The following is a 25,774-nucleotide window of genomic DNA, read 5'->3' on the forward strand; positions in this document are numbered from 1 at the left end:
AATACACCGAGCCATCAGTAAAATCGTTCATATTAGGCTTCCTTGGATTCTTTAAGTCAATTGGAAAGCCACATTTACAAAGAAAACCTAAACAAATAGAATTTATAATGGAAGAAATTTCACATTTATTGTTACATTTTTCTAATTGGCTTTTGCTGAAATGTTTTTTTTCTTGATGGAAACCATAAAAAACTTTTGTTTTAAAAATTACTTTTAAAAGCTGAATTATTCAGCAATTAAAATAAATAAAGTCATTGCATTCAAATCTAACAAGAAACAAAAAATACAAGCATCTGTTTTTTCAATTAAGTTGAAGATATGAACTACAATTACTTGGATAAATAGACCTTTTATTATTTGAATGCTTTTCTCTTTACAACCTTTGCAGTTAAATATTAACAAAATTTCAAATAAGATCACACTCTTTCCAAACCATTAAACTCAATTTATGAGGCATGTTATTTCCAAACTATCAAGCCAATCATAAACTACTCTTTTCTCCCTAACCTGACAAGAAAATTGGCCTGTAATCATGGTAATATTCTGTAATATTCAATTTATGATGCATTCTGAACAGATAATTGTGCCTTTTATCAGCACAGGGAGCATCATAGTTTTTAAGGTAAAAAATAATTCTCATTTTGATGAGTATCTAACCTTTCAAGTTCGCACATTACCAGTACAGTACACTGTTAAGTATTACCATTCTCACTGCCTTATTTGGCCAACAACTTGGTGCACACGGTTTAAGGTTTCCAGTTCTCAAATAATGTAAAACTTCAATGATTTTGTTCAAAGGAAACATATAAAACACATGTGTTGATGTCTGGTAGTAAATGACTAAAAATCATTTTGTAGAGCCCACAATACAAGAGGTTAACGGACCAAATTATTGTTAATGTACATCAAATTAATAGAAAACAAAGAATTTAAACCAAACAGTTGAACACAGGATTTTTCAGCAGACACATGAGACTTTAAATCTGACAAGACCACGGTCCATCAGCCAGTAGGGACCAGCTGCCAGTATTACATGATCACCATGGAAACCTGACACCAGCTGACCTCTCCACAAGCCAATCAAAACAGCTTATGTTTCCAGTGGGCTGGTGAATCAATCAACAACAACACACTCAGGAAACATTATCCTGACATGGTATTAGGGTTTTCATTCCTGAAGTCCTCTGAACATCTTCCAGGGTATTAGTTTCCACTTGAAACAGGGGGAGAATGTTGCAGTGACAAGAATTCATGCTGTGTGACCTGTTCAGAGATTTAAGGTCACATACAACTAATCACCTTTACCGGGGACAAATTGATCCACTCTAGTCCAAGCTTTCACTAAGCCTGATCCTGACAAACAAGACTTTGATTGTTGTACATCTTAATCCTCTGGTTCCCATCCATAGCAGGTACAAAAATCATTTTTATCCTATAATGGCCCTTTATTGATGGGAAGGACCGATAAATTTGACAGTCTCATTGGGACCCCAAAAATGGTTTCTTTACGGTTATAATGGGTTAAGGCATTAATTGGTGTATTCTTGTGGCCTGATAGTTTTGAAGGTATCTGTTTCTATTGGCTGACCACCTATTGTTGTTGTGAAGAGGCATTTGACAGCTTACAAGAAAGCTCTAGACACTTGGGGCTGTGTTCAGCGTCATATGATACTGTGAACATTTCTATCTTTGAAATGTAATAACTCCAAACAATGTACAATACAGTTTCAGTTGTGACCCTTAATTCGTTCAAATTTTCTTTTTATTTCAATATAGGTAGGAGAAAAAAAGTAATAAAATATGCTCAAAAAGCACTGTTTTGGACTAGAATTGTTAAAATTGTACACTTGTTTTTGTTACTGCCAATTAAAAGCTGTTTAATTCACATGCAAAAACAAGGGAAGAGTGCTCTTCCTTATGCCAAGACAGCTTTCATAATTTACATAAACATGGTACATGCATTCCTCTTATTACAAGGCAGCCTACATCACTATCATGAACATGGTACATGCATTCCTCTTTTACAAGGCAGCCTACATCACTATCATGAACATGGTACATGCATTCCTCTTATTACAAGGCAGCCTACATCACTATCATTAACATGGTACATGCATTCCTCTTATTACAAGGCAGCCTACATCACTAACATTAACATGGTACATGCATTCCTCTTATTACAAGGCAGCCTACATCACTATCATGAACATGGTACATGCATTCCTCTTATTACAAGGCAGCCTACATCACTATCATTAACATGGTACATGCATTCCTCTTATTACAAGGCAGCCTACATCACTATCATGAACATGGTACATGCTTTCCTCTTATTACAAGGCAGCCTACATCACTATCATGAACATGGTACAATTGCATTCCTCTTATCACAAGGCAGCCTACATCACTATCATTAACATGGTACATGCATTCCTCTTATTACAAGGCAGCCTACATCACTAACATTAACATGGTACATGCATTCCTCTTATTACAAGGCAGCCTACATCACTATCATTAACATGGTACATGCATTCCTCGTCTTTTATTAGGCAACCAACAGCACTATCATGAACATGGTACATGCATTCCTCATATTACAAGGCAGCCTTCATCACTAACATGAACATGATACATGCTTTCCTCTTCCAGCCAAGGCAGCTTACATCACTAACATGAACATGATACATGTCTTCTTTGTATTGGCAAGGCAGCTTAAATCAAGAACATGCATATGGTGCATGTGTTCTTCTTATTGCCAAGGCAGCTTACATCACTAACATGAACAAGTTGCATGTGTTCGTGTTGATTTCGTCAATGCAGGTTCCAGGCACCAAATATCATTAACATGTATTATGTACATTTGTTCTTTTTATTGACAAGGCACGTTATATCACTGACATGAACAATCATGGTGTATGTGTTTTTCTTATTGCCAAGGCAGCTTATATCACTGACATGGACATAGTGCATGTGTTCTTCTAATTGCAAGGGAAGCTTACATCACTGACATGAACATGGTGTATGTGTTTTTCTTACTGCCAAGGCAGCTTATATCACTGACATGGACATAGTGCATGTGTTCTTCTAATTGCAAAGGAAGCTTACATCACTGACATGAACATGGTGTATGTGTTTTTCTTATTGCCAAGGCAGCTTATATCACTGACATGGACATAGTGCATGTGTTCTTCTAATTGCAAAGGAAGCTTACATCACTGACATGAACATGGTGTATGTGTTTTTCTTACTGCCAAGGCAGCTTATATCACTGACATGGACATAGTGCATGTGTTCTTCTAATTGCAAAGGAAGCTTACATCACTGACATGAACATGGTGTATGTGTTTTTCTTATTGCCAAGGCAGCTTATATCACTGACATGGACATAGTGCATGTGTTCTTCTAATTGCAAAGGAAGCTTACATCACTGACATGAACATGGTGTATGTGTTTTTCTTACTGCCAAGGCAGCTTATATTACTGACATGGACATTTTGCATGTGTTAATTCTTTCTAATGACAATGCATCTTATATCAATGACATGAACATGGTGTGTGTGTTTTTCTAATTGCCATAGCAGCTTATATCACTGAGATGGACATGTTGCATCGTTCTTTTTACTGACAATGCATCTTATATCACTGACATGAACATGGTGCTTGTGTTTTTCTTATTGCCAAAGAAGCTTATATCACTGACATGGACGTGGTGCATGTTTTCTTCTTATTGCCAAAGCAGCTTATATCACTGACATGGACATGGTGCATTTGTTTTTATTATTGCCAAGGCAGCTTATACCATTGACATGGACATGGTTCATTTGTTTTTCATATTGCCAAAGCAGCTTATATCACTGACATGGACATGGTTCATTTGTTTTTCATATTGCCAAAGCAGCTTATAGCACTGACATGGACATTGTGCATGTGATTTTCTAATTGCAAAGGAAGCTTATATCACTGACATGGACACTTTGCATGTGTTTTGTTTTTTTCTAATTGCAAAGGAAGCTTATATCACTGACATGGACATGTTGCATGTGTTCATTTTACTGACAAGGCAGCTTAAATCACTGACAAGTACATAGTTCATTTGTTTTTTATTGCCAAGGCAGCTTATAGCACTGACATGGACATGGTGCATGTGTTTTTTTCTAATTGCAAAAGAAGCTTATATCACTGACATGGACATGTTGCATGTGTTCTTTTTACTGACAATGCAGCTTATATCACTGACATGAAATATGGTACATGTGTTTTTCTAATTGCAAAGGAAGGTTATATCACTGACATGGACACATTGCATGTGTTCTTCTTATTGCCAAGGCAGTTTATATAACTGACATGGACATGGTGCATGTGTTCTTTTTACTGAAAAGGCAGCTTATATCACTGGCATGGACATGATGCATGTGTTATTCTTATTGCAAGGCAGCTGATATCACTGACATGGACATGTTGCATGTGTTCTTCTTATTGCCAAGGCAGTTTATATAACTGACATGGACACATTGCATGTGTTCTTTTTACTGACAAGGCAGCTTATATCACTGGCATGGACATGTTGCATGTGTTATTCTTATTGCAAGGCAGCTGATATCACTGACATGGACATGTTGCATGTGTTATTCTTATTGCAAGGCAGCTTATATTACTGACATGGACATGTTGCATGTGTTCTTCTTATTGCCAAGGCAGTTTATATAACTGACATGGACATAGTGCATGTGTTCTTTTTACTGACAAGGCAGCTTATATATCACTGGCATGGACATGTTGCATGTGTTATTCTTATTGCAAGGCAGCTTATATCACTGACATGGACATGTTGCATGTGTTATTCTTATTGCAAGGCAGCTTATATTACTGACATGGACATGTTGCATGTGTTCTTCTTATTTCCAAGGCAGTTTATATAACTGACATGGACATGGTGCATGTGTTCTTTTTACTGACAAGGCAGCTTATATCACTGGCATGGACATGTTGCATGTGTTATTCTTATTGCAAGGCAGCTGATATCACTGACATGGACATGTTGCATGTGTTATTCTTATTGCAAGGCAGCTTATATTACTGACATGGACATGTTGCATGTGTTCTTCTTATTGCCAAGGCAGTTTATATTACTGACATGGACATGGTGCATGTGTTTTGTTTTTCTAATTGCAAAGGCAGCTTATATCACTGACATGGTGCATGTGTTCTTCATATTGCCAATGCAGCATACTTCCTCATCGACATGGTACATAGTAATTATGTTCTTACTATTTGCAAGGCAGCTTACATAACTATCATGAATGTTTAACATTGCCAAGGCAGCATACATCACTAGCATGGACTTGGTACATGTTTGCTCCTTATTGCCAAGGCAGCTTACTTCACTAATATGGACACTATACATGTGTTCATATAGGCATGGTGGCCTATATCACAACCATGAACATCTTACATGTGTTACTCTTATTGGCAAGCATATTCTACGAAACAGCAGCTAACATCATCAACATGAATATGGTACATGTGTTTTTCTAATTGCAAAACCTTTTTTTTAATGCAGCATTTTCTTTGCCAATACCAATTATGTAGGCCAAAGTCTATGCAATTAAGCCAAGTCTTTACAGGTATTGTTTCTAGAGAGATGTTGGTGATTGATGCACAATCAATAATTTAATGATCTGACAAGCTAGCTGTGTTCTTCCTGGAATAGGCTTCAGGACAAATTAACAAGTGTGAAGAAAGTTAATTTTAATGTTTATGCTTGGTTCTTCTACCTAGAAAGGCATGAAAAACTTTCACTAAGAGAAAATGATCACTGTGTTTTACAGTTTACTCCAATAAGAGGGCAAATGAATTAATCAGTCCTCTGAAAATGTCACCCGGTTTTGCCCATGTACAATAGTTTGGCTACACAGCAACATGCTGGAATCATCACATTCCCTGATCAATGACGAAAAGGAAGATACACTGAAATATCTTCCCCTCAATTAGAGAAACAAAAATTAGTTAGATTTTTTCTATGTGACACCTGAATAAATGTAAAATCACGCCCATTTCTTAAATGGCAAGCTGTGAAAATAGTTGATCACTTCTTCTGACAAATATTTGAAGGCAATAGTAAATGCCAAGTTCACTGGGGGCTATAATATACAACAGGAAAAGACAGGTCAATTTTCAATAACTACCCATTATATTAATCAAGTATCGTCCACATTGTTTATTGTTCCAGTTACAAATGTTTGGGAAACTGCTATAGCACAAATTTTGTCAATTTAATCTATACAGATATGATGACAAACACTTTTTATTGTTAACACTGACAAAAATCTATCCAAGGTAAACCTATAATCATTTCAAACAACAAACATGAATTTGTTAACAGTCATGTATCCTCACAATTTGTACCAGTACCACTTCCCAGTTAACTCAGTTGTTTGATTTCACATAAAAATTGTATACCCTTCAAATCCACCGGGCTTTTATTGTGAAGCATAGGTTAGCGGTGACAATGTCTCCTCTGTCCTCAAAGAGAGCTGGTACAGAACCCTGGTGTAACGTCTCCTCTGTCCTCAAAGAGAGCTGGTACAGAACCCCGGTGTAATGTCTCCTCTGTCCTCAAAGAGAACTGGTACAGAACCCCGGTGTAATGTCTCCTCTGTCCTCAAAGAGAGCTGATACAGAACCCCGGTGTAATGTCTCCTCTGTCCTCAAAGAGAGCTGGTACAGAACCCCGGTGTAATGTCTCCTCTGTCCTCAAAGAGAGCTGGTACAGAACCCTGGTGTAATGTCTCCTCTGTCCTCAAAGAGAGCTGGTACAGAACCCCGGTGTAATGTCCCACAGACTGACAGGACAGTCAAGGTGACCAAGGGCTGCCCTCTTAGCAAACTGTGACCACAGTTCTATTACAAAATGACTTACAAATCTGAACTTTTATAATCTAATGTATAAAACCCACTGCATTTTATCAAAATGATTATCAGTTTGGTAGATTGTTCTAAGGGTAGTGTTCAAAGCAAACTATAGCACCTTTCCTTGAAAAGTTTACCTTACAGAACTGCAAGCTCTCAGAGATTGTATAAAAACCCTCTGCATAGCTGGATGAATGAGGTAGGTAGAACATATAGATCACTTGGTGGTGTATTTCCTTCAAATATACTTGCAAAGCGCGTGTTCTGAGGAGCTCAACATACAAGTCTTGTGACAAATAAGGGTTAGAAATATGGTGCAGAAAATTCATCTTTTTACCAGTTAATCACAAGTTACATTAATTCTGAAAGTAAACTGATTTGCAAATCTAATTCCTAGAGACTTGAAGTAGTCCTCTTGGTCCTAATGACCATCGGTCATCAAGAAATGTTAACAAGCAGAAAAACTGCCTCATACATTCATTAGTTTGCGCAGATGGCATCTAAATCCCCTAATGAAACATGCTCTCAACTGTGCACAAGTGCAAATAAAGCAGAAATAACATTTTGTTCCCTGTTGCCTTCTAAGGGCATTTTGTGAGTACCAATAACATTTCCATAAAACAACATTAGACTCTTCAATTAATTAAATGTTCAGTTGTCAAGGAAACCTGAAAGGATTGTAATAAAGTCATTTACAAGATAAATTTAATGACTGTAAAGAAAATAGATTTTTTATAACATTGAATTCATTTCTTCATGACAATTTCCATTTCTAAATGAAGCAGTGACATTGAGCACATTACTATCAAATATTCTGAAACTCACCTTGTTCTTACATAACAATAGGTATGTATATATATGAATGATGTTAACAGCTTCCAATGTTTAGGTAAGTAAAGTATCAAAGCCTTTCACCATATACATTCAAACTTGAATTTTTGTAATTAGCAGAACACAAATACTGCTTGTGATTGTCAGAAAGGCTTTATGTTGAAGATTGTAACCATTTCACAGAAACAATAAGTTTCGGGAGTCATCTTTATGCTAATAACCACTTTTATCATAATTATTTTACTCTAACTTTCATGATCCTGTGTTTTATTTTGTGGTTGAAATAACATAATTTAAAAAAAAAATATAATAAGATTCAATTTTTAACTACAGAAATACATCAGTAAATTTTAGATAAATGGATGTTTGGAAGATATAACAAAGTATCAAAGGCCTGTGAAGGACTTTACATAACAACCAATCAGCGAAAATCAGTGGACATATTTGAATTATGGCTTCCTTCTTGAAAAGCAATTAAATCTGACAATATGTAAATATTTTCATAGCCACCTTGTGTTTATTTACTAAATTAATGATACAATTGTGATAATTTGTTTATGTGACATATTGCAAGCAATCCCCCTGAAAGCTAATAACAATGGAGCCAGCTAAAGGATACCAAGGATTGGTTGTTACTAAATACAACAGGTATAAAGTGATGATAAACACTAATGAAACAATGCTGTTGAAAATAGAATTATTCTTGTGAGAATTGTTATATTTGTGTTTGAACATATTAGTCAAAACCTTTTATTACAGAGTATTTTTAATTAATTAACAAACTTTAAATGCTAAAAAATAAACTATCAGTTTTGAAAGGTACAATTTGCTGCCTCTTGACTTATAAGGCATCTAGTTTCTTGTTACACTTCCCCTTTTCCAAACCTGGCAGAAGCAGAGGTGCAGTCAAAAAGAGTAAGATAAACTCTCTTCACACCACAAGTATCATTTTAAATTCATAGGCAACCCACTAGTTAAACGAGGGTGATTAATTTTGCATAGACAGCATGGTCAAAGGGCAAACATATCCAGTGAATATGAAAGAGCGACTCTGATAAACCACTGGTCCGGCCCGTGACTCTGTTTAGGGTCGGTAATTTGACTGACCTCAAGGGCCCCAATCGCGTCCCCTAACATTTTGTGCCGACCAAACTAGTGCATTAAAAGTCAGCGGCCAACAGAGGGCGCTTGTCTGCCTTCAATTAACACCAGGGGGCACTCGGCATGTCCCAGGCTTAATTGAAACATTCAGATTATTCCCTTTAAGAACACGAACTGCAGAAAATTTGTTTTTGTTGCCATTTGGGAGTTAATTACTGGCTTGGACCTGAAGTAGCCAATGAACATAAAGCGTAAGCATGAAGAACTGATAATTAACTTATGCATGACTGGAATGATTTTTCTGGCACTGTTAACCATAACATTAAGTATGTTAGCATCAATTGGAGATAATCTTAGTTCTCACACATAAATCATGACCCCTTCAGCCTTGTATTTTATTTTATTAAGTTAATACCATGCAATGTTATGACAGTTGTTAACTGGTCAATCTTCCACGGAACAGGCAATCACATGAAGAATCTATATTTATAAACAACCAAGATGGAGTAAGTCCTATTGAAAGTATTTCAATGACGGCCATGTTTTTGCAACCTTGTCATTAACTATTTTCCAAAAAACAGCCACCAAGACATTTCAATCAGGCAGAAGTTGACTCTTGTTGGGACAATGATGAAGCAAATTCAAGAACCAACCCGACGTCAAGTGCAACCCCCAAGTCTGTCCACATGTTACAAAACATTGTAATAACTGTAATTATCAAGGTTTCCTTCCATGTGACAGCAAAAAGCATGACAAACATGATTGTAATCAGATTTATGTAGATACAATGTTATTTCAGACACACTGGCAGCAGTTCTTGAAACACAAACAATATTGGGGATGGATTTCGTCAAGAAAACAACTCATCATTCTGAAAGGTAAAAAGAAACCAATTTGTCCTTAAAAAGATTTAAAAATTTTTCAGACTGATAAAATCCCTTGTCCATTTAACACTATGTTTCAACAACTTAATAAGTGACCTACTCAACTATTCAGTTATAAATTTTATATTAATAAGTGACAGTTAATTTGTTCAGTATTCAAAATACACATTAGTGTTGAAAAGCAGTCATCTAAGATATCCTAGGTTACAAAAGATGTAAACAACCAGTAAATGAATTAAAAACAAACCCAAGGTCTGTTGTAATTACATGATCCCGCAATTATTTCTCTAACATCATCACTTGTGCAATGTTATGTAACTGACAATTATTATGATAATATCCATAAATGAAATCTACCTTGCTTGTAATACAGTCGTCATAATAAACTCATAACGAGTTTCGTGTCAAAATGACAACACCAAGAGTCATTAAATATTGTCTCCATCATTAAAATTAACTAGACACCCAGGGGCTCATTTTTATTACAACATTGGAGCAAGGTGTGCATAATTTATGCACAATTTCACTGATATATTGGTGATAACATCCATATCTAATAATCTTGACAGTTGAAACTGTACCTATTTAGTAAACAATGCAAAAATGAAATGCAAACAATTTTTAGAACAAGGTACTACATTTTAATGAGAAAGATATAGCATATCACAATTGTGTTGATGTAACTGAGCTTGCCAGACAGCAATTCATAATTGTGTTGCTGTTGAGCTTGCTAACTTCAACTCACAATTGTGTTGATACTGAGCTTGCTAACTTCAACTCATAATTGTGTTGCTGCTGAGCTTGCTAAACAGTGACTCACAATTGTGTTGATACTGAGCTTGCCAAACAGCAACTCACAATTGTGATGATACTGAGCTTGCCAAACAGCAGCTCACAATTGTGTTGATACTGAGCTTGCCAACTGCAACTCACAATTGTGTTGATACTGAGCTTGCCAAACAAGAGCTCACAATTGTGTTGATACTGAGCTTGCCAAACAGCAGCCCACAATTTAGTTGATACTGAGCTTGCCAACTGAAACTCACAATTATGTTGAAACTGAGCTTGCCAAACAGCAACTCACAATTGTGTTGATACTGAGCTTGCCAACTGAAACTCGCAATTGTGTTGATACTGAGCTTGCCGAACAGTGACTCACAATTGTGTTGATACTGAGCTTGCCAAACACCAACTCACAATTATGTTGATACTAAGCTTGCCAAACAGCAACTCACAATTGTGATGATACTGAGCTTGCCAAACAGCAACTCACGATTGTGTTGATACTGAGCTTGTCAAGCAGTGACTCGTAATTGTGTTGATACTGAGCTTGCCAAACAGCAACTCACAATTGTGTTGAAACTGAGCTTGCCAAACAGCAACTCACAATTGTGTTGATACTGAGCTTGCCTACTGCAACTCACAATTGTGTTGATACTGAGCTTGCCAATCACCAACTCACAAATGTGTTGATACTGAGCTTGCCAAGCTTGCCAGACACCAACTCAAAATTGTGTTGATACTGAGCTTGCCAGACAGCACCTCACTATTGTGTTGATACTAAGCTTGCCAGACAGCACCTCACAATTGTGTTGATACTGAGCTTGCCAGACAGCACCTCACAATTGTGTTGATACTGAGCTTGACAGACAGCACCTCACAATTGTGTTGATACTGAGCTTGCCAGACAGCACCTCACAATTGTGTTGATACTGAGCTTGACAGACAGCACCTCACAATTGTGTTGATACTGAGCTTGCCAAACACCAACTCACAATTATGTTGATACTAAGCTTGCCAAACAGCAACTCACAATTGTGATGATACTGAGCTTGCCAAACAGCAACTCACGATTGTGTTGATACTGAGCTTGTCAAGCAGTGACTCGTAATTGTGTTGATACTGAGCTTGCCAAACAGCAACTCACAATTGTGTTGAAACTGAGCTTGCCAAACAGCAACTCACAATTGTGTTGATACTGAGCTTGCCTACTGCAACTCACAATTGTGTTGATACTGAGCTTGCCAATCACCAACTCACAAATGTGTTGATACTGAGCTTGCCAAGCTTGCCAGACACCAACTCAAAATTGTGTTGATACTGAGCTTGCCAGACAGCACCTCACTATTGTGTTGATACTAAGCTTGCCAGACAGCACCTCACAATTGTGTTGATACTGAGCTTGCCAGACAGCACCTCACAATTGTGTTGATACTGAGCTTGACAGACAGCACCTCACAATTGTGTTGATACTGAGCTTGCCAGACAGCACCTCACAATTGTGTTGATACTGAGCTTGACAGACAGCACCTCACAATTGTGTTGATACTGAGCTTGACAGACAGCACCTCACAATTGTGTTAATATTGAGCTTACCAAACACCAACTCAAAATTGTGTTGATTCTGAGCTTGACAGACAGCACCTCACAATTGTGTTGATACTGAGCTTGACAGACAGCACCTCACAATTGTGTTGATACTGAGCTTACCAGACAGCACCTCACAATTGTATTGATACTGATCATATGGTGCCGGTATTGCACAATCAATGCTTTTCTTTCTTTTTTATAAATGGTCAAATGCAAGTAAAGCAATTGCTTCATTTTGATTTAAAACATCATGTCCCAAATACCCTAACTATCTTGCCAATGAGTTCAAAGTATATGGTAGACCTAAATATCTTTAGATCTTTCACCTCATCAAACTAGTATGAGATGTTTTTCAGCAATGCCATTTTCAATTCAGTTATTTTGTAAATTAAGTGATGCAACAACATTGTCAAGGTAATCCTGTTGCTAATGACGAGGTCTTTGGTTGATTCCCAAGAGGGATACCTTCACAGGTGCAGAATGGTATCAGAAATTGTTTTCCAGTAGAAAAATTGACCATCAGACTAACAAACATCTTGGTAATGGATTTTCAACTGCATTTAACTGACGCTAGAAAAATCATATGCACCTGCCCGCATAAACATGGTAACCCCGATTGCTGAGGACATATGTCATTTCGTATATCCAACAATCAAACATTATCCCTCTCTCCATTGTTCGCATACAAATTTCCAAATTATGCATATTAGTGAGACATCCATCTCATCTCCATACAAACCACCCCATTACCTTGAATGTCGAGGTACTATGCACCCTTTGTGAGCATAATTTACTATGCAATTTCACATTATCCCTGGCAAATAAAGTTTCAATTTCATAGAAAATACTGTCATAATGTTTGTGATAACATCTATGAAGATGTGATTTAATTCAATCAATGTGCGAACATGGAATAGGTTTTTAAGGACAAGCCGAGGCGTTATGAAAAGCGGAAACTGAAATATAAGTAGAATTTTAATATATTGTGCAAACTCATTTTAAATTAATAATGACATAATTTTTATCAGGTATAGTGTCATGAAGTATGGTTTTCTATTGTACTTCACTTAACTCAGCTATGGAGTCTGACTGATATATAATAGTTCATACAAACATTCAGCATACAACACATCTGTATATATCTCAACAACAGTATAACTGTATACTTGTACTCATATTTCTATGGCACACTACTGACAATCATACGAAATGTTAAAATAAGTTTTATACATGGCTTAACTTTGCAATTACCTGAAAAGATATATTTTATGTATATGACAATTAGACTACACATCAAAATCTTACCGCCACCAAACAAAAGACCACACAAAAATATGAAAAGCACACAAACATTTTCGCAACATATCTCAAAACTAAAATGTATTGAATATAATTTCTTACATTGAATTGATATTTGATTTATTACATTTTATACATGAAAAACATAGTTGCTCGTTTAGATGAAAAATACTTTCCCATGATTGTTAGCCACTGAATATGAATATTATCCATCAGTGATGGTGCTTATAACAATTTAAGTTTTAGCAATGATTTCAATACTTTCAATATTTAAATATAACTTTACGTCTAAAATTTTTTATATCAAATAATTTTATGACAATAAAGGAAGAGAATCAGAAAAAAATCAATATGAAACAAAACCTTTACACAGGGACAAGAAAACCTACTATTAAATATACAGAAGTTGGCTCATTTACATTCATTGGGTGATAATAATTATTTTATTATCATAATAATGTGGTGTAAAAACTAATTTGGTAAAATTGTCATTTTAATTTCAATTACGTTCATGGCTAGTTAGACCTCAAACGAGTGTCTATCTTTTTTCAATTGAATAGCCGATAAGATGCAAATTTAATAAACATGATATCAATTTTGTGAACAAGCGAAGCAGTAAATGTGTTTTTTAAAATAGCATGTGGTCATATAGAGACGCATAAAAAGAAAGTCAAGTGCTATTAAAAACATCGGCAAAAATGCAAAAGCTTTTCCCCATCACCAGTCAACAGTTGCCAAAATGGTTCAAAAATTTAATTTCAAGAGTCATGCTCCCTTTGAAATATAAATCATTTATAGATGAACTTCAGAGATAAAATACACTGAAAACAAACTGATTTCTACAGCATCTCGATCAAAATCTATGATAACTAAAATCCTAATAGATATGATCAAATTCACAGATAGTAAGTAACTTGTTATGCAAAATATGTGAAAGAAGCCTAAAATGCTATCCATCATTTATGAATCTCTTTCTAAATGTTCTTCAAAAATACCACCAAGAAGAGGCCTAAACTTGTCTATATGTGTGAGTAGATCAAGGGACATAACTTGGGAAATAATTTAGACAGAGTTATGGAATGTGCTACACATTTGAATACTGCCATGGTGAGCATGGACCAATAGCTTGTTTCAAGTTATGTTCACATTAAAGTATCTATGACAATGACTCCCCTGACGTCACCAATGCGATGACATTTTCTCACTATTTCTCGGAAAAGAAGACAAGCTAAAAAGAAACAATGCAACAAACACTTGGGTTTATTATTACCATGTAACAAACACATGGGTTCATTTTTACAATGTAACAAACACTTGGGTTCATTATTACAATGTAACAAACACTTGGGTTCATTATTACAATGTAACAAACATTTTGGTTCATTATTACAATGTAACAAACACTTGGGTTCATTATTACAATGTAACAAACATTTGGGTTCATTGTTAAAATGTAACAAACACTTGGGTACATTATTACAATGTAACAAACACATGGGTTCATTATAAGTCTGCATTTGCTACAACAACACATGCTTTTTATCTGGTAAGGTCCATTAAGTTAGTGAACCTCATTTTCATATTCATAAATCAGAGTTAATGTGTTCATCACCTCCAAATTGATATTCTATGCCTAGGGTTATATTAATTTGAATAAATTGTATTACCATCTGTTTTTATAATGCATGTGGGACAGTGTGTAATCTTTGAATACATTATAGGAAACAGCTATTAATCAGGAAAACTAAACATAAACATCATATCTGTATACACTAATGTCTTTTTCAATTTCATGACATTGCATAAAAACCTATCCTCAATGATCACAGAAAAAGAAATTTGCTATACTAAGGGCGTTTTTGTTGGTAATAAACTGGTTTCGGTTTTATATCGGTTTCACGAACTGTGTATTTGTTGATACAGTTTCAAATAAATCCCAAACCAGTTTTTTTTAACGAAAACCAAAACCGCTTTTTGAAACTATCGAAACCCCTACCGGAGGCGGTTTCATCGGTTCGTTCCATCCGAAAACTAGTTTACTTCGAAATCAACATGGCGGAAAGTGTTCAACCAGGTTTGTTGAAACTCAATCTTTTTTATAACATTGCCTTACAATGGGCAAATGAGCTAAATGAAAATGGTTATATTTGTAATTGTGTAGCTCAATAGCTACAGTTGCTCCGCCATGTTGTTTAAAAGGTACACAAAACCATGCACTTGTTACTTCAAGCGAAACTATCAAAACCGGTTTCGTAACTGCTGAAACCATTGAAACCAAAACTGAAACTGGTTTGGTATCAACAAAAACGCCCTTAAATACAGGAGAATTATGAGTTCAAAGTCATGTGGTATACCTAGTATAAGTATATAGTGGCTAAAATCATGTTTGAACCAATGGGATGGCAGTTTTTTTAAATATTGAACCTTTAGTTTATATTCAATATTGACATTTTATGTTCTTATTGATTGCTAATACTTTCACATGTTCACAGGAATTTTAAAAAAGAAAACCCTTGTCTTGATTGTTTTGTGATATATTAATATAAAGCGTCTAATTTCTATGACAGTGCTGCAAGAAGTATGCAGGTGTTTCAAATTGTGGGTTTCTGTAATAGATTACACAATTTTTTAAAATGCATTTTTTGTTATGTTTTGGCACTCTCTTTTAATACTATAAATGAATCCCCCCAAAAATAGTGTTTTGCAAGTAGATGACAATGCTCGTCCGTTAGTCAAGGAGCTTAAGTATATTTTGGCCTGATAACTAATTATTCAACAATGTGCTAGGTTGAACATTTAATTTCTATAAAGACCTCAAATTAAAAAATAAACTATGCTTGAAGTATAATATGAAAACGTTTAAAGTCAACTTTCTTGGTGTCACGTCTCCAGCTGTTTCCAGCTATGCTGACTGAATATTGTTATACAAAGCAAAACTGAACAAAACTATCACCAAAAACCTGATTCTTCGTCTTGAGTGAATGACAAATCATGGTTTTACTTTTTCGGCAAGTCATTTCTTGCTATAACATTCAAAAAGCCAAGGAATTAAGAGGAGAATTGAAACTGCATTTCTTGTGAAAATTAACGGCAGAAAACTAATGGGACTGGTGACAGATTCAAGTTGTGTTTGTGACCGTGCAAATATTGTGCACATCAGTAAATCACGTCCAGACACACGCGAAGGAGTTCCCCTTTGTATAAGATGGGGCCGGTCATTGTGAACTTGCAAATCCCGATGCTGGCAGGCTCATTTGATTACATGATGAATCGGGAGTCACTTCACTAAGATTGGTTTGTGAAATGAATCAAGTTTAGGCCATCAGTTAAATAGCATCAAGAACAACCAGGAGTTTACGGAGACAGATAGTTTTGGAGGTAGCTTGAAGTTTTGTAATAAGCAGAATACAAATTAGAGCATGTGATTGTCAGAAAAGCTTAATGTTGAAGGTTATAAACATTTGACAGAAACAATACGTTTCAGGAGTCATCTGTATGCTTATTACAACTATCGATCATATTTAACACTTATTTTCATAATGAGGTTATTTATTTTGTGTATGAAATATCTGTAATAACTTTAAGTATTACTATATAATTTTTTTAACAGCTGAAAAGCATCAGTAAAATAAGTCATCTGCATACATACAGCTGAAACCATTAAAATATTTTCAAACAGAGCTATGCTATTATTTTTTTTCTGACTACTGGTATGAAATAATCAGTGCACTTATATAATATTTTTTGTATAAATTTATATGATACCTTTACATTATTCTAATTATGGACCTTCTCTGCAAGAAAGTCATCAGCATGGCCATTGTCATCATCATCAGCAGCAGCAGCATTATGGTCATCATCAGCAGCAGAAGCATCATGGTCATCATCAGCAGCAGAAGCATCAACAACAAAGGTAGCAGCAGAAAGCTGTTATACTGATGACTTTCTGCAAATGGAAAACAAAAGTTGAAAATCACCACTTTCATCAGTAACAGACCACAATCACAATGAGTCCTCTAGTTGAGAATACCAAGATTAACTGATACAAAGCTACAAATGATGATCATCATCTTAATAATATCATTTCATGGTCAGCCAAAACCATCAATCACAATGCCTTTATGCACCTTGACCATATCAGCATACTAATCTTTACCATCTTTTTCTCACATATGCTTGAAAAACTAATTTACAATTTAATTTTCCAGTCATTCATCATGTCATTTCACATTGTTAAAGCAAGTAAAACAAGTTTTCTTTCACCTGAATGATGACACAGTGGCGATATTTTTGGCAATTTATTATTAAAGTACCACAGCTTTACTAACTTACAGTCTCCATAAAATGAGTACATGCATGCTTTGACCTCTAAATGTGACCTTGACCTGTATGCTAAGGACATCGCTCTTGTGTATGTGACTAACATGACAACTATAAGGTCTTATGGGCTGGACATCTACTTTTTACCCAAACTTATTTAAAATATTCCCAAACATAACACATGATACACTAGGAAGTCTCTATGATGCATGCAAAGAAAGTGGGTAAATTTTACATGCATAAACCTGGCTAGAGAATGTGCAAAATCTTCTATACCTATTGTGTAAAATATATGTTTATATATTTTATTAAGCAATTGAAAGTGAATTTATAATTCCTTAAGAAATCAGGAGATTCAATTTCCATTCAAACTACATTTTTTATACACAGTGCAAATATATAAATCAAACTAGCCTCTTTCCATACAAATGGACATATTAACTGACCTCATCATAAAATTTGACAAAATTTTATAAATCATTATTTTGCTGCTTTGATGTGATAGACACCTACTGCTCAGCCAATATTCATGACTAAACATGGACCATGTCTTTCTCCCCACAACTTTATATTAAAGCCATAAAATACAGACGCTTTACACCAGAACTGTTTTAATGTCATGAAGCTAACTGCATATTGGATATTCCTAATACAGATTAAGAGTTAAAAACCAATAAATTACCATGATCGGTTCGGCCAATCAGCAGGAAGGGTTTGACCAATCAGCATGTGCCTTACTTAATGGATGTATTATGCTAATATCCATGCATGAGTTGTGTCTTGTCAAAGGCACCTAACTATGTGCAATCCCTAAAAAATCCCACAACAATTTATTTGATATGAAGGAAAATAATATTTTCTCAGTTTAATTTTTCATTAACCGTATATTTATTGACCAGTCAACAAACAATTGTTGTATATGGACCAATTGAATACAGCAAGATTATGAATTAGCACGACATAAAACAGCTTTGAGGATTGCAAGATTATGAATTAGCACGACATAAAACAGCTTTGAGGATTGCAAGATTATGAATTAGCACGACATAAAACAGCTTTGAGGATTGCAAGATTATGAATTAGCACGACATAAAACAGCTTTGAGGATTGCAAGATTATGAACTAGCACGACATAAAACAGCTTTGAGGATTGCGAGATTATGAATTAGCACGACATAAAACAGCTTTGAGGATTGCGAGATTATGAATTAGCACGACATAAAACAGCTTTGAGGATTGCGAGATTATGAACTACCACAACATAAAACAGTTTTGAGGACCGCAGCAGTTATATGGCTCGCATATGATATACGGCATGTTAGCAGCTCCAACTTATATATTCATTGTTTTCTTTAAAGCCCATCAGCTTCCTGAGTTACATGTATGCATTCCATTTTGATTTATTTGTCTATGTGATTCTAAGTTAGTCAATTCATTTATTAGGGTGTGACATTACTCTCTGTGATCAAATTATTAGAGATTCAACAATAAACTATAAGTCACTAGCCATCACTTGGTACCAACATTGGTTTATTTTGCATACATAAACTATAACCTATGCAAACAATTGTAAAATAAAATATTTTTAGGTAAATAGTATATAAATATTAATGTGATTTGTGTTAGTTGTCTTGTGTCTTTCTTTATTATAAGTAATCAAAATACTAAGTTAAATTTGGCTAAAACTTGACCTTGGAAGTCACTTCTACGACATGAATAAATCTGTCTTTATAGCAGAAAATTGCTGTAGTGTGGTCTCTCAACTCCAGCAAAATGACAACTGCATGACAAGTTAAGCACAAAAACAGTCACATAGATCACAACAAAGGCAATAATTATTGACATGTGAGATATAAAAGGAAACAGACAGAATAATAACTTGGTCTCAATCTTTACACTTAATCAATTTCCATCAATATTGTACAAAGAAATTGCATGACATTGTTACAAAAGAATTTTAACAATTACGTAACATTAAAAACCCTCCACAACAATTTCTCACTATTTTTTTTTTCTGGATTCACCTTAAGGTGTACTTAGGCTATGTATTTTGGAAAAAAACTTTTGGTGAAGTTAACCTTTGCATTCTTGATACACTGTTTGGTGTAGTTAACCTTTGCATTCTGGATACAGTTTGGTGTAGTTAACCTTTGCATTCTGGATACAATTTGGTGTCGTTAACCTTTGCATTGTGGATACAGTTTGGTGTAGTTAACCTTTGCATTCTGGATACACTGTTTGGTGTAGTTAACCTTTGCATTCTGGATACACTGTTTGGTGTAGTTAACCTTTGCATTCTGGATACACTGTTTGGTGTAGTTAACCTTTGCATTCTGGATACACTGTTTGGTGTAGTTAACCTTTGCATTCTGGATACACTGTTTGGTGTAGTTAACCTTTGCATTCTGGATTCACCGTTTGGTGTAGTTAACCTTTGCTTTCTGGATACACTGTTTGGTGTAGTTAACCTTTGCTTTCTGGATAGTTAACCTTTGCTTTCTGGATACACTGTTTGGTGTAGTTAACCTTTGCATTCTGGATACACCTTTAGGTGAAGTTAACCTTTGCTTTCTGGATAGTTAACCTTTGCTTTCTGGATTCACCGTTTAGTGTAGTTAACCTTTGCATTCTGGATACACCTTTTGGTGAAGTTAACCTTTGTTTTCTGGATAGTTAACCTTTGCTTTCTGGATACACTGTTTGGTGAAGTTAACCTTTGCTTTCTGGATAGTTAACCTTTGCTTTCTGGATAAACTGATTGGTGTAGTTAACCTTTGCTTTCTGGATAAACTGATTGGTGTAGTTAACCTTTGCTTTCTGGATACACCGTTTGGTGTAGTTAACCTTTACTTTCTGGATACAGTTTGGTGTAGTTAACCTTTGCTTTCTGGATACACTGTTTGGTGTAGTTAACCTTTGCTTTCTGGATACACCGTTTGGTGTAGTTAACCTTTACTTTCTGGATACAGTTTGGTGTAGTTAACCTTTGCTTTCTGGATACACTGTTTGGTGTAGTTAACCTTTGCTTTCTGGATACACAGTTTGGTGTAGTTAACCTTTACTTTCTGAATACACCTTTTTGTGTACTTAACCTTTGCTTTCTGGATACACCTTTTAGTCAACAGGCACGTAGGAGCTGGGGCCGCATTAAAGTTTTACTTTAAAATGGACGTTCCTAATCAGCCCAAAAATTTTAATTTTCCAAAGAGATCTTTTGGCATTAAAAAAAACTGAACACAGAGCATTCAACTCGCAATGGTGCCAAAGTCACTCATGTTTTCACTATGAAGAGGTAATTTGATAATTAAAATATCGTACATTGTGAGACTGCCCGAAATGCATATTTAAAAGTAAATAAGTACTGGTACTGGTGCACAATAATGAATATGTCGCTGTTGCTCATAATGTTATTTTTTATGCTTGCAGGCTACAGATCGTGTGCTCTGCTTTACATGTATGACGGTGATGAAAGGCAGCATGATTGGCAACACGAAAGTAGAGAGCGGGTTCATCAGCCATCACCGGCTTCACCAGTTGGAGAGACGCAATTTGATTTATTTTGTCTATTTATATTATAAACTGTTTGTATTTGCTACAGAAAAGAAAATACTCGTATAACATAAATTATGTGCTTACAAACATATCCATAACATGTTTATTACTGTTTTATCATATTAATGATTGTTTACTATGTTACTAAACGATATTAGTTTTATATCTATCAATTATTTTAACCGATTAAGGTTTAGAAGAAAACATGAAAAAAAACCTGAACTCACTGGAAATCGAGTTGTTTAATGCTTAAAATTGAAAAAAAAAATATCGACTGGACGGGACATCCCTCCCGATCCCGACCCTTCCGCGGCCCAAATGTCAATTTTCTTCCTATGCACCTGGTTAACCTTGCTTTCTAGATACACTGTTTGGTGTAGTAAACCTTTGCATTCTGAATACAACTTTGTGTGTAGTTAGCCATTGCATTCTGAATACACATTTTGGCATAGTAGTTAAACTTTGCATTCTGGATAAACCTTTTGGCATGGTAGTTAAACTTTGCATTCAGCATAAACCTTTTGGTGTACGTAGTAGTTAAATTTTGCATTCTGGATAAACCTTTTGGCATAGTAGTTAAACTTTGCATTCTAGATAAACCTTTTGGTGTAGTAGTTAAACTTTGCATTCTGTATAAACCTTTTTGTGTAGCAATTAAACTTTGCATTCTGGATACACCTTTTGGCAAAGAAGTTAAACTTTGTATTCTGGATAAACCTTTTGGCATAATAGTTAAACTTTGTATTCTGGGTACACCTTTGGCATAGTAGTTAAACTTTGCATTCTGGATAAACCTTTTGGCATAGTAGTTAAACTTTGCATTCTGGATAAACCTTTTGGTATAGTAGTTAAACTTTGCATTCTGGATATACCTTTTGACGTAGTAGTAAAACTTTGCATTCTGGATAAACCTTTTGGCACAGTAGTTAAAATTTGCATTCTGGATAAACCTTTTGGCATAGTAGTTAAACTTTGTATTCTAGATATACCTTTTGGCATAGTAGTTTAACTTTGCATTCTGGATATACCTTTTGGCATAGTAGTGAAAGTTTGCATTCTGGATAAACCTTTTGGTGACGTAGTTAAAGTTTGCATTCTGGATACACCTTTTGGCATAGTAGTTAAACTCTGCATTCCGGATACACCTTTTGGCATAGTAATTAAAACTTTGCATTCTGGATACATGTTTTAGTGTAGTTCTTAGGGGTACTATACTTGATTCAGTTGCAAACATGTTTCTATTTTTAGTAACAGTGACCTTGACCTTGACCCCAAATGCAATTCAATGAAAGGTCTCAATAAACTCTTCCTAAATACCAAGTTTAGTCAAGATATGTCAACCCTAACTTAAGTTATTATGGTTCAACATTTTACTATTTTTAGTAACATTGACATTGACCTTAAACACCAGAGCCTAAAACACAATTCCATGAAAGGTTTCCATGAACTCTTCGTAAATACCAAGTTTAGTGAAGATATATCAATCCTAACTAAAGTTATTCAGTTTCAACCATATTTCTATTTTTAGTAACAGTGACCTTGACGTTAACCCAAGGACCTCAAACACAATCATGAAAGATCTCAATAAACTCAATATATGTCATCCCTAACTAAAATCATTCAGTACCAAATGATTATCTATTTTTAGTAACTGTGACCTTGAACCTAGGGGCCAATAACGCAATCCAATGAAAGGTCTGCATTAACTCTTCCTACATACCAGGTTTGGTCGCAATATGTCGACCCTAACATAAGTTATTCAGTACCAACCGTTTTTCTAATTTTAGTGACAGTGACCTTGAACATAGGGGCCCCAAACACAATGCCATGAAAGGACTCCATAAACTCTTCCTATATACCAAGTTTGGTCACAATATGTCAATCCTAACTTCACCCTAGGAGCCCCAAACGCAATCCCATGAAAGGTATCATTAATCTCTTCCTATATTCTAACTAAAGATATTCATTTTCAAAGAAAAGTTTGACACTGCCTGCCCGGCCGGCCACCCGCCAGCCCAAACAACGACGTCATTTGAATAACCAGGTTTCAAGAAGTCAAAAAACCTGGTTAAAAATCATCAAAACCTACAGCAAGTGCACAATGATTAGCTCATTACTAACATGATATTATGTTTTTTCCCAGTAAAATATTTAAAAACAAGGGATGTTTGTCAAACATTATGCCCCCCCTGAGCGCCATGTTGTCAGGATTATATGGACAATTGAATGAAATATGCATGGACCAAAATGACAGCTGATTTGTTGCTGTTTTAAGATTATGACCATTAAAGTGTGAGGATAAAGTGTGTTATGACCGTCATGACCTTTGACTCTATGAACTCAAAATCCAGTCATCAGCTGGTCACCAGAAACCTCAATGTCAAGTTTGAGGGCCATGGGTGCAGGCATTGTCAAGTTATCACAAGACAAGTTTTTTTCTTTCAAGGTCACTGTGACCTTGACCTTTGACCCGATGACCCCTTAAATCATAAGGGGTCATCTACAAGTCAGATGCAACTCCAAGTCAAGTTTGAAGGCCATCGGTTCAGGCATTGTTGAGTTATCACTCGGACAACCTTTTACCATTCAAGATCACTGTGACCTTGACCTTTGGCTCTATGAATCCTAAAATCAATAAGGGTGATCTACTGGTCAGGCTTAACATTCATGTCAAGTTTAATTATCATAGGTTCAGGTATTGTTGAGATATCAGTGGGGGAAGATTTGTTAACTTTTTTTGCGTTTAAGGTTACTGTGACATTGACCTTGGCCTGATGACCCCCAAAGTCGATAGGGGTCATCTACTTGGCAGGCCCAACCTTCATGTCAAGTTTGATGACCATAGGTCCAAGAATTGTCGAGTTTGCTTTCAAGGTCACTGTGACCTTGACCTTTGACCCCTAAAATCAATAGGGGTCATCTACTGGTCAGGCCCAACCTCCATGTCAAGTTTGAGGGCCATGGGTGCAGGCATTGTTGAGTTATCACTTGGACAACCTTTTATCATTCAAGGTCACTGTGACCTTGACCTTTGGCCCAATGACCCCTAAAATTAATAGGGACAATCTTCTGGCCAGGCTCAACCTCCAAATCAAGTTTGAGGGCCATGGGTGCAGCCATTGTCAAGTTATCACTCGGATAACCTTTTACCATTCCAGGTCACTGTGACCTTGACCTTTGGCCCAATGACCCCTTAAATCAATAGGGACCATCTTCTGGCCAGGCCCAACCTCCAAGTCAAGTTTGAGGGCCATGGGTGCAGGCATTGTTGAGTTATCAATCTGACCTTTTACCATTCAAGGTCACTGTGACCTTGACCTTTGGCCCAATGACCCCCAAAAAACAATAGGGGTCATCTACTGGTCAGGCCCAACCTCCAAGTCAAGTTTGAGGGCCATGGGTGCAGGCATTGTTGAGTTATCACTGGGACAACCTTTTACCATTCAAGGTCACTGTGACCTTGACCTTTGGCCTGATGACCATGAGCCTCATGTGAAGTTTGATGACCATACGTCCAGGAATTGTTGAGTTATCACTCGGACAAGCTTTGGTCTACCGACCCACCGACCGACGGACCGACAGACATACCGACATGCCTGTGCAAAGCAATATACCCCTCTTCTTCGAAGGGGGGCATAAAAAGTATTAAAACCATAATTTATCATATGAGAAAACTGTATTCAGGGCAAATACCAGCAAACAGATAGGTACTAATTAATTTGACAAGGACAGATTAATGTTAACACATTTAGCCTTTTTACATTATATGGTAAATTTAATTTCTAAACTAAAATATACCTCATAAGCAAAGGTCAATGCAAAGAAATTTAAAAACAAAGCACTAAGAGCCCATTTATAACAGTTATTATAAGTTTATTTGAGACTTAAAATAATCATTTTTTGAACTGATTCTAGAAAGGTTTAAAAGTGATCTTCGACTTGATCAAAATGGTTGTTCCTGAAACAGTCATAAAATTATCATAGTAACGGTACTCAGTTATAACAATTCTATTCATACTGATACAAGCAGATTTTCGATTTTATATTGTAATTTCATTGTAATTTGTGATTTAACACCCATCCTTTTCTGTAGCTTTGAATCCTTTGCTTTAGCTAGAGTTATGGGACTTGCTACAGATGTGCATTTTCTCATAATGAAGGTGACTCCAGTTAGGGTTTTACACTACATCAACATTTTTTACAAACAATCTGAAAATAATTCATAAGTATTTCCCTTCAGGACCTTAGCAAAATCAAAAACTATGGTAACTAAGTTGTGATCATAACAAGAAATACATATACAATAATGCAAGTTGAACATTAAATTCAGGCATGGAAATATTGGGGCAATCAATCAAAATTCATATTTGATTTATAAGAAAAAAGCAATTTATTTCTGTCAAACATGAAGTCAACTGGTTTGTCATACTCTGTTCATGTCATGGACTAGAAAAGGATGCTTATGAATCTTTACTGAATCAATCATAATTGTTATTTTATAATGA

The sequence above is a fragment of the Mya arenaria genome, chromosome 3 (assembly GCF_026914265.1).
Source record: "Mya arenaria isolate MELC-2E11 chromosome 3, ASM2691426v1".
Classification (NCBI taxonomy): Eukaryota; Metazoa; Mollusca; class Bivalvia; order Myida; family Myidae; genus Mya; species Mya arenaria.